Source organism: Colossoma macropomum, unplaced genomic scaffold (assembly GCF_904425465.1).
Source record: "Colossoma macropomum unplaced genomic scaffold, Colossoma_macropomum, whole genome shotgun sequence".
NCBI classification, from domain to species: Eukaryota; Metazoa; Chordata; class Actinopteri; order Characiformes; family Serrasalmidae; genus Colossoma; species Colossoma macropomum.
The window spans coordinates 32,185,690-32,201,985 of record NW_023494796.1 but is presented as its reverse complement, the minus strand read 5'-3'; the positions used below and the strand labels follow the sequence as shown (position 1 = coordinate 32,201,985).

The following is a 16,296-nucleotide window of genomic DNA, read 5'->3' as shown; positions in this document are numbered from 1 at the left end:
TTACTTAAATGTCTATCTGCACTGTTACAAAAGATGGTTCTTCGAGGGTTCTTTAGTAAAGACAGTGGTACTACATAGAACCATGAACACTCATAGACCTATTTGCATGCTTAAATGGTTCTGTGCATGGTGAAATCATTCTTCAGATTGATTGAGAATGTGCTGTATATGGCTCTATATAGAACCTTTTGACTTAGAACTGGATTGTTTACCTAAAGAACAGGTAATTCTTAAGGAACCATTTTAGTGAATGAGATGTGTGAGTTCATTTTTTAAGTCTGAAGCACCTCCACATAATGTTCTACACCAATTAAAGCTTCTTCCTGGAACAAGACAAGAACTTTTTAGTGGCATAAGACGTTGAACATTGTACAAATGTATGATTAAATCCATGCAGTGCCCTTTTTTAGAACACCACTCTGTGGTGTTTCTCTATGCTGCATGTGTCTCGTTGCGTCTAACGTACCAGAGCAGCAGTGTGATATTTGCGAGATCCAGAGAGACCTGACATTTCAGGTTCTCATCACCTTCTCAAACGGAGACGAGGTTAGACCCTCACCTTCCATCTTACACGGATGAGGAGTCTATAATGGCTGTAATGTTCTTATTAAAAACACTCGATTTCACCTGGTACACTTTCAGAAATTAAAGTACAATAGAAGAACCACTTTTAGAGCCACGTTTATTTGTCTAAAGAACTTTTCAGTTAATGGTTCTTTAAAGAGCCAGTTTTGTAAATGAGATGTGTGACTATGAAGAACTTTTTTTTTAGGTTTGAAGAACCTGTCCAACATTTTTTCTAGAACAATATACCGAAGCCAGTAACTGTACTGCCTGGAAGTTCCCAGTGCATTTTCTGAAGCCTGTTTCTGGTTCCACATCTCGCCGTTGCTGAGCAACAACAGCATCAGCACTGTCAGTCAGTGAGGTAGCGGTCGTTTCGCTATGTATCAGCAGAAAGCTCTGACATTTGCTCTTTTAGGAAGCTGAAAAGCTGAACTAAATAAAGCTTATCTATAGATGTTCTATTCACATTAGGTTTTTCTGTGCTTTTTAAACTTTGGTTCTATTCCTATTATGTTTTTTTGTGATTTTTTTTTTATTAGGGTTCTGCACCCACTAGGTTCTCTGTGTCTTTTTAATTAGGGTTCTAGGCCCATTAGGTTTTTCTAGGTCTTTTTAAATAGGGTTCTATGCCCATTAGGTTTTTCTATGTTTTTTTTTTATTAGGGTTCTATGCCCGTTAGGTTTTTCTAGGTCTTTTTAAATAGGGTTCTATGCCCATTAGGTTTTTCTATGTCGTTTTAAATAGGGTTCTATGCCCATTAGGTTTTTCTGTATCTTTTTAAATAGGGTTCTATGCCCATTAGGTTTTTCTAGGTCTTTTTAAATAGGGTTCTATGCCCATTAGGTTTTTCTAGGTCTTTTTAAATAGGGTTCTATGCCCATTAGGTTTTTCTAGGTCTTTTTAAATAGGGTTCTATGCCCATTAGGTTTTTCTATGTCTTTTTAAATAGGGTTCTATGCCCATTAGGCTTTTCTATGTCTTTTTAATTAGGGTTCTATGCCCATTAGGTTTTTCTATGTCTTTTTAACCAGGGTTCTATGCCCATTAGGTTTTTCTCTGTTTTTTTAAATAGGGTTCTATATGCATTAGGTTTTTCTGTGTCTTTTTAAATAGGGTTCTATGACCATTAGGTTTTTCTATGTCTTTTTAACTAGGGTTCTATGACCATTAGGTTTTTTCTGGATCTTTTAACTAGGGTTCTGTCTCCATTAGGTTTTTCTGTTACTTCTTTATCTCTGGTTCTATACACATTAGGTTTTTTCCTAGGACTGTACGTGCAAGCCAAGAATCAAACAGTACTTAGAGCTTTCATCTATGAGAGACAGGAGAACTTCAAGCTCCACTGTTGTTTCAGATCGATGTCTATGATGTAGGCTTCTCAACCGCATCGAGCAACCTCCATCCAGGGAGTCCGTAGCGCTCCACCCTGCACACGTCTGCACAGGACGCATAAAAGACAGGCAGAACATGCCTCCCCCATTGAAAACAATCAGAAAAAAGCTCCTCAGTCCATACAGTGCACCCCCCTCTCCCCAGTGCTGGTCTCCAGCATAGAAGCAATGAGTTAATATTGATCTCCGCTGCACACAAGTTGCACCCAATCTCAGAGTTGACCTTAACTATAGGTGTTAATACTCGTGATGCATTGCTAGTGCTGCACCACAGCACCCACAGCCTTTAGCCCGGTGGAAAGTGGTGACTGATGATCATAATTAATGTGCCTGAATTAAAAATCCTTCACAACACGTGACCTTTGCGTCTGTGTGCTGTCATACACAGTTTTACGAGCTCCTCAAATGGAGTAGGCCTGTGGTTAAGCAGAGATATCCTATAGAAATGGAGTCCCAGCTGTTCACATCCACACTCAGCTGGCTGCTTCATGTTATAAAACACTGGCATTATGCCAGATTATATATAGACTTCCTCTGAAGAACGATGCCTCAGTGTTTACAGGATTCAGAAGTGGAGGTAAGCACTAACAGGATGGCTTTACTGTCCGGCCCAACCGACGGCCTCCTTTAAAAAGCCTATAAATGGACATTCCCGGCTGTTTGATATATAAATAATGAATTAAATGCTGAACGTGGCACCTCTATGGCATATACAGCGTGGATGTCCTGTCTTCTACAATCATCCATAACTTCATTTCAATCTCTTTTTTTTATCAGATATCTTTATCTTATCTAAGGGTAACTAGCTTACAGCCTGTCAGCACTGTTTTATAATAAGGCAGTAAGCCGTGAGAGGGTCTTGGATACGATGCGAAGCGTAGAGTAAAACTTTCCCCATGATAAAATCACTGTAACACACGGCCTCAGGCAAATTACTGCTTTTATACAATGGTGGCCAACATGAAATATGATAAAATACACACTTTTTCACAAAATAATTTGTTATTATTAATAATAATCAGCATCAACAAGTATTCCACCAAGAAATGTAGTTCCTTTAGAGTACAGTATTGTTGCTAAGCAACCATGGACCGCTGAATGAGGAGAACGTTTGGTTGCCCATCGCTGTATATTGTAGTCATTTCATGAACTTTTAAACTTTTAAACTTTTTCTGCACTGTTTAATGCAGAAACCTTCGCTTTATAAGTAATTTTTGGTCACCAAAGTACCACCGCAAGTCTTATTCAGCACCAATCCAGCGGCTCCTCTTCTCACACTGGGGCTGAATCTCAAACATCTCCCTGCTCCCTACATAGTGCACTACAGGAGTTTAAATACTGGATCCTGCAGCCCAACAGAGCAAAATACAGCTAAGAAACAGTCATTTGGGACTCAGACACATCCACACTCGATACATGATGCACTGTTTGGCTGTAGAGGCTAGAATTTCTAATCTTTATAGCTAGAGCACTATTTAGGGAGTACGGAGCCGTTTGGGATTCAGCCTGGGTTTGACACAACTTCTGACTGAAGTATGAACATTTGAAGCGTGTAATTTTTGTACTAGATTTCATCATAAAGGTGACAAATATTCCCTAAAATAACCTCCAAAGAACCTCCACACAATGTAAAGGTCCTATACCAATGAAAAATGTTGTCTAGAACCAGATGTCCCAGCCAGTTACCATTTAGGAACCTTTATTTTTGAGAGTTAACAGACCCTTCACATTATATGCAGCTGCAAACCATGACTATTAGGACTAGGCCTTCAGTTCACGGCTATAAGTGTCAAAAGTCTGATACAGTAATGCTAATTTCTGCTTTCTGTAGTATGTTAGCGCTGAGCTAACAGCAATTCACTAATATTTTTGGGCCGTTCTAGATCAAAGACAAACATCTGATGATTGTGAAAGACATTCCATGCTTTAATAGGAGCTTGTAACAGACATTATCATATATCTGAGCTTATGTATCAGTTTTACAGTGACTCTTTCAGTAAAGGGTCCTGCTTAGAGCTGCTGCTGCTGTTTTACATTCCTAACACCTAACTGAAACAGACTATGGCTTGTACTCATGGTCTGTGATATATCTAGAACCTCCAGAAAGACTAGAGTGACATTTTTCCACCTATTGGAAACCAAAACGTGATTGGTTGCTTCCACTGTCAGCTAGTGGTTAATCTGGCATGTTAGGCCTTCTGTTCATCTCCTGAAGGCCTGACCAATGGGAGAGCTCGTTTGGCTGTGTATACCTGCATACACGACAAAAATTCCAATTGGACATTTTCCAACCATGTTTAACAATAAAATGAGAGTATTACTACAATGCTTGTGAAGTTTAAGTACAACAGGCATCATTTTATTGAATAAAAATTAATAAAATAATAAAAAAAGAATAGTTTATTTTATTTCACAGAAATGATTAGGTCTTCTTTGGAGGTTTGGAAGCCCCTGACGTTCCTCTCTGATTATATGGTAGTTCTTTAAGCTTTACAAAGGTTCTTCATACTTTTATAGATTAGATTAGATTAGATTAGACTAGATTAAACTTTGTGATTACAGGTACAGAGCCAATGAAATGCAGTTAGCATCTAACCAGAAGTGCAAATACAGTATTATTTACATATAAAGTGCAGGAAAGTAACCGTAGGAAGCAATGCTGTGGTTACAATATGCACAATTATGGACAGCAGAGAATTAAAAATACAGATATGCAAATATAAATAGAATATATTTTCAGTTGTATGCAAAAAACTTTGACCAAATTCAATTTTTTGTGTTCTGTTTTTTCCATTTTTGTTGATTTTCTAAGTGAAATATCCTCTACAGAGACACTTCTGCACACTTTAATGCACAATTACAGTTTTTTTGTTAAATTTAACATAATGGGAAAAATAAAACATACAGTGTAGCCTGTGCAAAAGTTATGGCACATTTTATATTGTATATGTTATGTATTCTTTTACAGAAAAGTGCCGTATTTAAGTGTGTTCTCTGTAGAGGATGTGTGAACTTATTTTTTAAATCAGCAAAACCTAGAATTTGACCTGGGGTGCTAACACTTTTGCATACTGTATCTGACTTACAGCAACGGTTGTTCTACAGCGCTGCTCCAAAGAACCCTTTTTGGGGCTTTCATGTTTAGGAATGTGTCCCAAAGCTGGAAGGGGTATCAGTGAAGCGATCGGCAGGGATGGACTCGGACGACCTTCCGTCCAGTCAGAGGCTGGAGCCAGTGCTAATGCCGCTCCGTCCTCCTGTGTCCTCGCGTTGTCCCGGCGTGCCCTCTCTCCTCCTCCTGCTCCTTATGAGGGAGCGGTGAGCCAAGCAAAGCCTAATTACGTGTCGAAATGTAGTCAGAATAGCCAAATGTAATTAAAGGCTGTCACACTGTTAAATGTTAAGTGGTGGAATGAATTACTTGAGACGCAGGATCACCTTGCAGACAAGGACCGGGGCGTAACTGGAGCTGCCTGAGTCTGACTTTTATTTATTTATTTATTTGTGTTTTGCTTTATTATGACTTTTAGAGTGTATTTACTCATTCATTCATTCATTCATTCATTCCTTTATTTATTTGTACATTTGGGTCATTCTACAGAAATGTCCACTTTTCTGTCTCTCCATAGGAGTCACTGGTGTTACCAATCCTCATTGGTGTTCCACATAATAAAGGAAACACCAGAGACATTTTAATGAACAATGCATTTTACTAAATGGCTGCTACAGACCATCAAACCACATGTTGTCAATCAGGAAATATCCACTAAAATATGGAATTTAATCCATTTGTGTTCTATTTTTTCACAGTTACCTCAGAATAAAGTCGGTTACACCAGTGACTTCAGCTAAAAGCTTCATATGAAATCATGAGCTAAATGAGAAAATCTCTGATAACTGAAAGACACAGTGGACTCACCATGTGCTTTTCTTCATAGATCCTCAGAAAACAGGTAAAAGGAAGTTGAGTGATGTCATCAGTGTGACTTTTATTTCAGAATAAGAGATTTTCTGTTACGCAGTAACACCAGTGACACGACTCCTGTTTATAATGTTTATTTGTTTTCTTTGTCATTTAATTCATATATTTCATAACCATGTACAGATTATTGCAGTTAAAATAGCAGAAAAACATGTTTTTTACCTCAAAATATGGCCTCAGCCTTCACACATGACTGTGGGGACGAGCTCTTCTGTGGTGCTGAGAATTGTAGATAATTGATTTAAAAACTAATATTGCTAAATTGAGGCTCAAGAAGGTGTAATTGTTAAAATAACATTGTTTGTTTGTTTGTTTGTTTAGTTGTTGGGAGAAGTGAACCAAAAACTTCTGTTTGACACTCAAGCTGAAAGTGTCTTGACGTTAATTGCAATTGTTTTTCATGATGAGGTGAAAGTAGGATTCACTTCTACACGCTTCAAAAAATGGTTCTTCAGAGTTCTTTAGTGAAGACTGTGGTTCTGTACAGAACCATGAACAGTCACAGAACCATTTGCATGCTTAAGTGGTTCTTTGCATGGTGAAATGGTTCTTCAGATTGATGGAGAATGTGTTGTATAAGGTTCTAGATAGAACCTTTTTGAAAGTGTTCTGCTGTTGTTATGATGTTAAGCTCGTAACAATCAAAGAACCCTTTTCTCCGTCAATCTGAAGAACCTTTTCATGATGCAAACAAAGTGTTCTTTGAGTGTTCATGGTTCTATATAAAACCATTTTCTTCCCTGAAGAACTTTTGGAGACCCATCCTTTTTTAAGTGTGTGGTTCTTCTATAGTATATAGTGAAGTGAAGGCCCATTCGAGTCAGTGAAGCACCTGCCCTTTGGCTTCTACACTCTTCAAAAAGATGGCTCTTTAAGGGTTCTTTAGTAAAGACAGTGGTTCTATATGGGACCATGAACACTCAAAATGGCTCTCTGCATGATGTTCTTCAGATAGCTGGAGAATGTGCTGTATATGGTTCTGCAGCACCACAGAGGGCTCTGCTATTGTTATGATGTCAAGCTTGTAACAATGCAACAACCCTTTTTGGTGCTGTATAGAACCTTTTTCAAAAAGGTTCTAGATCTTGTGCTTCGTCCCAGGATGAAGCGCAGACTGTGTTCTGCTTTTACGCACCAAATTTGGGACTCTTTATCATTTAATACTCATCCGGCTTCATCTGGAACCAGCTGTAAGAAGCAGCTGTAAATGTTTTTATTTAGCTTAGCGTTCTGTTCGGTTCCTGTTTTTATTTAGCTTAGCGTTCTGTTCGGTTCCTGTTTTTATTTAGCTTAGCGCTCTGTTCGGTTCCTGTTTTTATTTAGCTTAGCGTTCTGTTCGGTTCCTGTTTTTATTTAGCTTAACGTTCTGTTCGGTTCCTGTTTTTATTTAGCTTAACGTTCTGTTCGGTTCCTGTTTTTATTTAGCTTAGCGCTCTGTTCGGTTCCTGTTTTTATTTAGCTTAGCGTTCTGTTCGGTTCCTGTTTTTATTTAGCTTAACGTTCTGTTCGGTTCCTGTTTTTATTTAGCTTAGCGCTCTGTTCGGTTCCTGTTTTTATTTAGCTTAACGTTCTGTTCGGTTCCTGTTTTTATTTAGCTTAACGTTCTGTTCGGTTCCTGTTTTTATTTAGCTTAACGTTCTGTTCGGTTCCTGTTTTTATTTAGCTTAGCGCTCTGTTCGGTTCCTGTTTTTATTTAGCTTAGCGCTCTGTTTGGTTCCTGTTTTTATTTAGCTTAACGTTCTGTTCGGTTCCTGTTTTTATTTAGCTTAACGTTCTGTTCGGTTCCTGTTTTTATTTAGCTTAGCGCTCTGTTCGGTTCCTGTTTTTATTTAGCTTAGCGTTCTGATCGGTTCCTGTTTTTATTTAGCTTAGCGTTCTGATCGGTTCCTGTTTTTATTTAGCTTAGCGTTCTGATCGGTTCCTGTTTTTATTTAGCTTAGCGCTCTGTTCGGTTCCTGTTTTTATTTAGCTTAGCGTTCTGTTCGGTTCCTGCTTCTATTTTAAATCATATTTAATTCATTGTTTTATTATTTTCAATGAATTAAATTCAAATTTATATTAATTTATTATTATTTCATTATAATTTTTTACCATATTACCATAAAAATAAATCATTCCTTCAATTTTTATTTTTGCTTTTGCTGTTTTTCATGCATGATTATGATGTTCAATTTAATTGTGAAGCACTTTGAGCTGCATTTCTGCGTATGAAAGGCGCTATATAAACAAATTTGTTGTTGTTGTTGTTGTTGTTATTATTATTATTATTATATAGAACCATATACAACACATTATCCAGCAATCTGAAGTACCATTTCACCATGCAAAGAACCCTTTCAGCATGTAAATGGTTCTCTGAGTGTTCATGGTTCTAGTTAGAACCACTGTCTTCACTAAAGAACCCCTGAAGAACCCTCTTTTTAAGAGTGCATTATTTAAAAAGCTGCTCTAACTCACCTGAACACCTCACACCTCTCCCACACACAGACGGGAGAAGGCCTGCATATGTGAGGAGCCGGTGAGTCAGTGTCCTCTTTACATTACCTAACGTAATGCTGTGTTTAGGGTTAATGCTGTGGCTCCTCTTAGGGATTCATTACTGTGATTACTGTGGTAAAAAAAGACAAAACAGCAGGCTGTGCTTTCCTGGAGCTTCAGCACGGCGGACAGCGGCGATTCACTTCTCACTGCGGCCCTAAGAAGCCTGTACAGTGGAGCTGTTCTCCTGCTTTTATGAATATTTCATGTAAACATTGTCAACGTTTTAAAAAGTACCATGTACTCCGCAGTCCATGCAGTGGAGATACAGCTGTGAGCCCAGCTCCCTGTTGAATTCACTGCTTTCAAACACATTTATATATGTTCACACTGAAGGTATACGGAGTGTTTCAGCCTGCACTGCTTTATGAATGAGGCTCAGCCAATCAGAGCAGAGCTCATTCATCTTATACCAGCCTTAAAGGCAGCCTATTCAATTCTAAAGAGAAGTTGGGATGGAAATAATTAATAATGACTGTAAGGACCTGTAACATTAACACCCCTGTAGAAGGTTCTCGAAAACATTAAAAGGTTCTTCAAATTCACATTCATTTACAGAAGCATCGCCTTGAAGGCCTCTTTAGGGAACCAGAAGGTGAGATTTGGTGGCATCGCTGTAGAGTCCCCCCCTCTATGTGGCTGTATGGCTTCCAAGGCTGGTCAATAATTAAACGAACTGACCGCACATTGAGCAGAGTCCTTCAAAGAGGCTTTGCTGACTCTCAGTCCTTCACTGGGCTTTCTGTCCAGCCCACTGGAATAGCTGCGCTGGTGATGATTTGATGGTGAAACTGGCCTTTCCTTCATTTGCTCAGGGTCCCACGCAGGACCACAACTAGGATCAGAGTTTTAGTGAGGACCATTTTGCGGAAATGTGACCTACATCTCATAGTGTATAAACTATATGTTAGCCTATAGCATGTGTGCTGCATACCTGAACATCTCAAACTCAGGGCAGTGTGGCGTCTCGTACATCTCATACGAGATAAACAGAGCGGGCAGTTCAGTCTGTGGCCGAACCACAGCTGTTCTGAGGTCAGCTGAGAACCAGTCACTGCTCATTGGGAAGTTTTGTTTCTTTTTTCCACAATGAATCTAATAAAACCCTTCAGAAACTTAAAAGGATCCCCGGTATCCTAACGATAGTCACGGCCATACTGCTAATGTACAGAAGTCATTGCGGAGAGCAGCGGTTGCTAAGCAGTTATGGGAGAGTTGAGGAAAATAACATGGAGCTCAGCAGATTCTGATTGGCCATAACAACAGTGACAGCACTCATCGGAAATACATTTCATTATCATGAAAAATGCGGCATTATAAATATTCTGTCCCCGTTTGGGTCGCTGGGTCTGTGACACCGTGGCTGCCGCTCTGAGTAGATTATCACGTTATCATAACGGCGCGGAAAGAAAGAAAAAGTCCTTCTGAGGTCCGGACCTCGGTGTCCTCATAGCTAGTTACAGCCATGGTCTCACGCATCCAACAGTTCCTCTCACCACTCAAATAAGGATGGCTAAAAGGGTCCTGTGGAGCTGTGCACGCTTAAAGAAGATCGTTCTCCAAAGGTCCGTTAGTAAAGAAAATGATTATATACAGCCCATGAACACTCGGAGAACCCTTTGTATGATTAGAGGTCTTTGCATCATGAAAAATTTCTTGAGATTGATGGAGAAAAGGGTTCTTCTACTGTTACAAGCTTGAGATTGGAATAATAGCAGAACTATTTTTGGTGCTACAGAACCCTTGTCAAAAAGGTTCTGTATAGAGCCATCTACAACACATTCTCCATCTGAAGAACCCTTTCACCATGCAAAGAACTATGTAATCATGCAAAGGGCTCTATGTAGAACCATCTTCTTTACTAAAAAACTTTAAAAAGGAATCTCGTCTAGGTAAACAAAATGGGCCAAGCCTAAACTATAATGGTGTGATGTTTTTGAGCTGAGTCCAGATTTAAACCTTACAGAGAATTTTTAGTCTCGTATTTACAACCTTATTTCCAAAAAAGTTGGGATGCTGTGCAAAATGTACATAAAAACAAAATGCAATGATGTGCAAAACATAAACAGGATCCAGAAATGCTGCCAGCTTCTCTGGGCCTGAGCTGATTTAAAATGGACTGAGGTGAAGTGGAAAAGTGTCCTGTGGTCTGATGAATCAAAATTTGAAATTCTTTTTGGAAATCATGGACACTGTGTCCTCCGGGCTAAAGACCACTCAGCTTGTTATCAGCGTACAGTTCAAAAGCCAGTATTCATGATGGTATAGGGGGCATTAGTGCACATGGCATGGGTGACGTGCACATCTGCGAAGGCACCATTAATGCTGAACGATATATACTAGATTTAGAAACATATGCTGCCATCCAGCATTGCTCCGTATTAAAAGAGTCCAGGTGCTAAACTGACCTGTCTGCAGTCCAAACCTGTCACCACTGATAGCATTTGGTGCATTATGAAATGGAAAATATGACAAATGAGACCCTGAACTGATGAGCAGCTGAAATCCTGTATCAAACAAGAACAGGAAAACATTTCCCTTTCTAAACTACAGCAGTGTCTCCTCAGTTCCCAAAGACTTACAGAGTGTTGTTAAAGAAGAGTTGATGAAACACAGAGGTAAACAGGCCCCTGTCCAAACTTTTTTGGAACGTGTTGTTGGCATCAAATTCAAAATGTGCAAATATTTTTCAAAAAACAATAAAATCTCTCAGTTTCAACATTTGTTATGTTTGTCTTTGTACTATTTTCCTTTAAAAATATGGTTTACATGATTTGCACATCATTGCATTCAATTTTTATTTACATTCTGCACAGCGTCCCAACTGTTTTGGAAATGGGGTTGTAACACAAACTAGCTCAGCAATGTTTTTCAGCTGTTCGAAGCCGTCAATGCTGAGTGGATCAATACTGAATCATCTTTCTGTAAGAATCTGTCTGCAAGTTTACACACAAAACCTCAACATTTAAAGAAATCAAAGTGAAAAGTTATAATATATTAGATTACTTTATCTATTTGTTTAATGATTTGTTGTTAAGACCATTAAAAGGTTAATGTTGTGCCATTTTGGCTCATTTGTTTTTGCCCAGGAGTGTAAAACATGGCTGTTTTAGCCACATGTGCACTACAAGGAGCTCTGAGAATGGGATAATAGCTTGTCCAACTTAGCTAAGCCTTTAAAAAGCGAGAATAAAGCAAGAATATCATCTGTAAATAAAACAATAACCTAATTACTGACTGCCCTGCAAAAGCTCTCTTTTCAATACCTGTCATTGGGAAAACGCTGTAGCTTTTAAAATGCTAACCTTTGGCCTCATCAGAGCACAGGGTGCTTGAGGTTTTAGCACTAATGTGGAAGATCTTTAGGCGTAAAGGATCCTTTTTTCGTAATGTGGATCCTTTTTTTCCGTAATGTTGTTCGTTTTTTTGCTCCCATCTGCACCGTGGGCGTGCTGCTCTCTGCGTGGGTGGACGGGCCTCGGTGTGGGCGGACTAGCCTCTAGGGTTTTTTTGAAGCATCCGCACGCCGCTGACCACCCCACTCCCCCACCCCCCCCCCTCCTGTCCCAGCTCTCGGCGCGAGCAGGCTGAGGACACACTGGCGAGTTGGCGCGTGTGCGTCACCCACGAGGACAGCGCCAAATATTTCAACAAGGCGACGCAGGGAGCAGGACGTCCACTGAGATACAGGCTGTCCGGCTCGAGGGAGGAAGCTTTTAAAGAGAAATAGGGTGAGGAAAGAAGGCAGACCTGACCTTGCTTTGACCTTTAAATGTCATAAAGGTTGAAAAACAAAGGTTCCTCAATTGTTCTTGGCTCGGATGTGCAGGTGTAGAAGAAAGCTTCAACTGGTGTGATTGTGTGGAGGTTCTCGAAAACGTAGTCTTTACAGTCACATTCTCTCACTGACAAACACGGGTTCTGTGATGGACCATCGCCTTGAAAGGTTCTTCAGGGAACCAAAAGGTGAGTATAGATGGCTTTTGAGATTTGGTGGCATCGCTGTAGAGTCTCCCCCCCCTCTATGGCTGTATGGCTACCAAGGCTGGTCAATAATTAAACAAATTGACCGCACATTGAGTGAAGTCTTTCAAAGAGGTTCCGCTGACTCGCTGTCTTCACTGGACTTTCTGTCCAGCCTGTTGGAATATATGCTCTGGTGATGACTTAGAGAACCATGAACACTCAGAGAACCTTGTATATGATTAAAGGGTTCTTTGCATCATGATGGAGAAAAGGGTTCTTCTGTTGTAACAAGCTTGACTTCATAACAATAGCAGAACACTTTTTGTGCTATTGAACCCTTTTCAAAATGGTGTTGTAGATGGGTCTATATAGAACCTTTTTTGAAAAGGGTTCTAAAGCACCAAAAAGGGTTCTTCTGTTGTTACAAGCTTGACATCATAACAATAGGAGAACTGTTTCTCCTGCTATGGAACCCTTTTCAAAAAGGTTCTATGTAGAGCCATCTACAGTGCTTCTTTGAAAAAGGTTCTAACACACTAAAAAGGGTTCTTCTGTTGTTACAAGCTTGACATCATAACAATAGCAGAACACTTTATGGTGCGTTAGAACCCTTTTCAAGAAGGTTATATATATAGCAATCTACAGCACCTCTTTGAAAAAAGGGTTCTAACGCACCAAAAAGGATTCTATTGTTACAAGATTGACATCATAACAATAACAGAACTCTTTTTGGTGCTAGAGAACCCCTATCAAAAAGGTTCTATACAGAGCCATCTACAGCACCTCTGTGAAAATGGTTCTAATTCATCAAAAAGTGTTCTATTGTTACGAGCCTGACATCACAATAACAGCAGACCTCTTTTTGGAGCTATAGAACCCTTTTCAAAATGGTGCTTTAGATGGGTCTATATAGTACCTTTTTGAAAAGGGTTCTAACACACCCAAAAGGGGTTTTCTATTGTTACAAGCCTGACATTGTAATAATAGCAGACCTCTTTTTGGTGCTAGAGAACCCCTATCAGAAAGGTTCTATACAGAGCCATCTACAGCACCATTTTGAAAGGCTTTTAAAGCACCAAAAAGGGTTCTACTGTTGTTACAAGCTTGACATCATGACAATAGCAGAACACGTTTTGTGCTATAGAACCCTTTTCAAGAAAGTTCTATATAGAGGCATCTGTAGCACATTCTCTATCAGTCTGAAGAACCATTTCACCATGCAAGGAACCATTTAAGCATACAAAGGGTTCTTTGAGTGTTCATGCTTCTATATAGAACCATTTCCTTTACTAAAGACTTTGAAAAACCATCTTCTCTAAGAGTGCAGTTTAGTTTGGATGGTTCTTCCAGCTTCTTTTGGTAACTTTGAGTGGAGAACGCTCTAACCTGCCCTCTTTGGCACCTTTATTGTCTAAGAGTGGACATTACGGCTGCTAGACTGGAATTCAGTGTCCATGGCACTTTCTAGCTGCACCATTAGCCGGTCTTGGAGATGGAGTGTGACAGCAGACATGTGCAAATAGCCACGTGTTGTAGAGGTTCTTAATTAAGGCACATTAATTATGATCATCAGTCTCCAGTCGGTTCTATTACAGGCTGAAAACCAGTTCCTCCACTGGGAGCTCAAGTGTTTAGTGTTGGAGCAGCAGCAGTGAAGCCCACATCCACGCCCACTGTAGAGAGCACGTCTGAGATGTGGTGAAAACTGTGCTGTGGAAATCAATACCAGCTCCTGTTTTCTGTGCTGGTGACCAGCTTTACATTCACCTTCTTGAAAATAAAGACTCCTAAATGGTTCTTGTCTTGGACGTACGGTTCTAGGAACCTTTAACTGGAGCTGACCAGGGTGCCCAAACTTTGCCAAATTTAGCCCACAAAAACCCAGACCAGATGTGCTCTTGGTGGGCTGAAACAAAACAGTATGTACTGCTCAGAACCATCAGAAGTGATAAATGGTTCTTCAGATCGATGGAGAATGTGCTGTATATGGTTCAGTATGGAACCTTTTTGAAAAGGGTTCCATATGATGTCAAGCTTGTAACAATAGCAGAGCTCTTTAGAACCACATGCAACACTGACGAACCACCAAACCATGCTAAGAAGATAGAAGCATGAAAATTTTCTATGTAGAACTCATGGTTCTAAACAGAACCATTCCCTTTACCAAAGAACCCTTAAAGAGGGATATGATGTCAAGCTTGTGACAATAGCAGAACTGCTTTTGGTGCTTTAAAGAACCACATACAACACTGAAGAACCACTTCACCATGCAAAGAAGATTGAAGCATGCAATTGTTTTCATGGTTTTAAACAGAACCATTCCTTTTACTAAAGAACCCTTGAAGAACCATCTTTTTTAAGGGTGAACACTGACCAAACAAGCACCAAGTTCTACATAGGACCATTTCATGTTTTAATATTTCATAGCATGGTGAAATGGTTCCTTGCCTTGATGGACAATGTGTTGTATATGCTTCTATATGGAACCTTCTTGAAAAGGGTTCTGTGTAGAACCATAATGGGTTTTTTTCTATTATAATGTGAAGCTTGTAACAGTAGAAGAACCTTTTTTGGTGCTTTATAGAACCACATACAGCACTGAAGAGCCACTTCACCATGCAAAGACATTTGAAGCATGAAATGGTTCTAAAAGAACCATTCCTTTACTAAGGAACCCTTTATTAAGGGTGAACACTGACTACAGAAGGCCTTACGAAGTAAATCTGACAACTCGCTTCATTTCAATAACACAGGAAACTGAACACTTCATTCTTTTGGCAGAACCATTTTCTGACTCTCTAAACCTTCAAAAGGTTTCATGTCATTTCCAAAGGTGCTACCTCAAATAACCATGCACCAAAAGGTTCCTTAGAGAACCAATCTTCGCACCAAAGAACCTCTTTTGGCACTTTTACATTATGTGTAGGTGTAATTTGATTCTAGATCTGTGAGTTCAGTTATAAAGTCTCCATCACACTCTCAGAAATAAAGGCACTGAACTGTCACTGGGTCAGTTCCCCTCCTGTCACTGGGCTGGTTCCCTCAAGGCTCCATCTCAGTACCTTTAGTCAGGGAACATAACTGAACCATAATCCACTGAAATGATATGTTCTAAGCTGTACTGACTCCACACACCCCGTCTCGTCTCCAGGCTTTTATTTTACTGATCTGTTTTAAAACATTCGGTTATGAAAAGGTACAAATACGAACTTTTCACCTGGAAAAACTTATTTAAGGTTCACAATCAGACCTTTAAACCACTGTTGGAGCTTTGAGGGCACATTTACACTGTTTGTACCTTGATTAGGTATAATTTACCTGCACAGAACCTTCATTACTAACAGTGTGGAGTAGATGAGGAGGAGGTTGAGGAGGTCGGTTAGCAACAGGAGGGCTGAATGAAGCAGACTAAGCAGAATCTGATCTGAATATTTGCCTCAGGACCAATCAGAGGTGAAGGAGGTGATGGAGGTGAAGGAGGTGAAGGTGCACCATCCAACTTTCCTAAATGACCGCTCCTCCTGCGCCCAGCGCCATCTCTGAAACAGATACGTGTGTGTGTTTTTCCTTCCCTTTGCTTGCCAGCGAGAGGAAAACGGGCAGCTACCATCCAGTCTCTTCTCGCGGGGTGGCGCGCTCCTCTGCCCGCCGTCCAGTCCGCATGTACGCGTCCGAAAAACGAGCACAGCCTCGTTCGCGTCCACCATAAGCTCTGAGTTGCGTTGGAGCGACATTAAATACGGAATAGAGGGTTTTTTTCCCTCTCGAGCGTCGTGAGCGGCAGTCTAACCCCCCCTCACCTCACCACCACCACCACCACGAACGAACCCCCCCCCCTCCGCCCGCACCAG

The 16,296-nt window shown here is 40.1% G+C and overlaps 1 protein-coding gene across 1 annotated transcript in view; it reads left to right on the top strand.

The window, feature by feature from the left end:
* Positions 1-16,296, top strand: part of adgrb3 (adhesion G protein-coupled receptor B3) — a 994,217-nt gene that overhangs the window by 913,983 nt on the left and 63,938 nt on the right. The window lies entirely within an intron of this gene.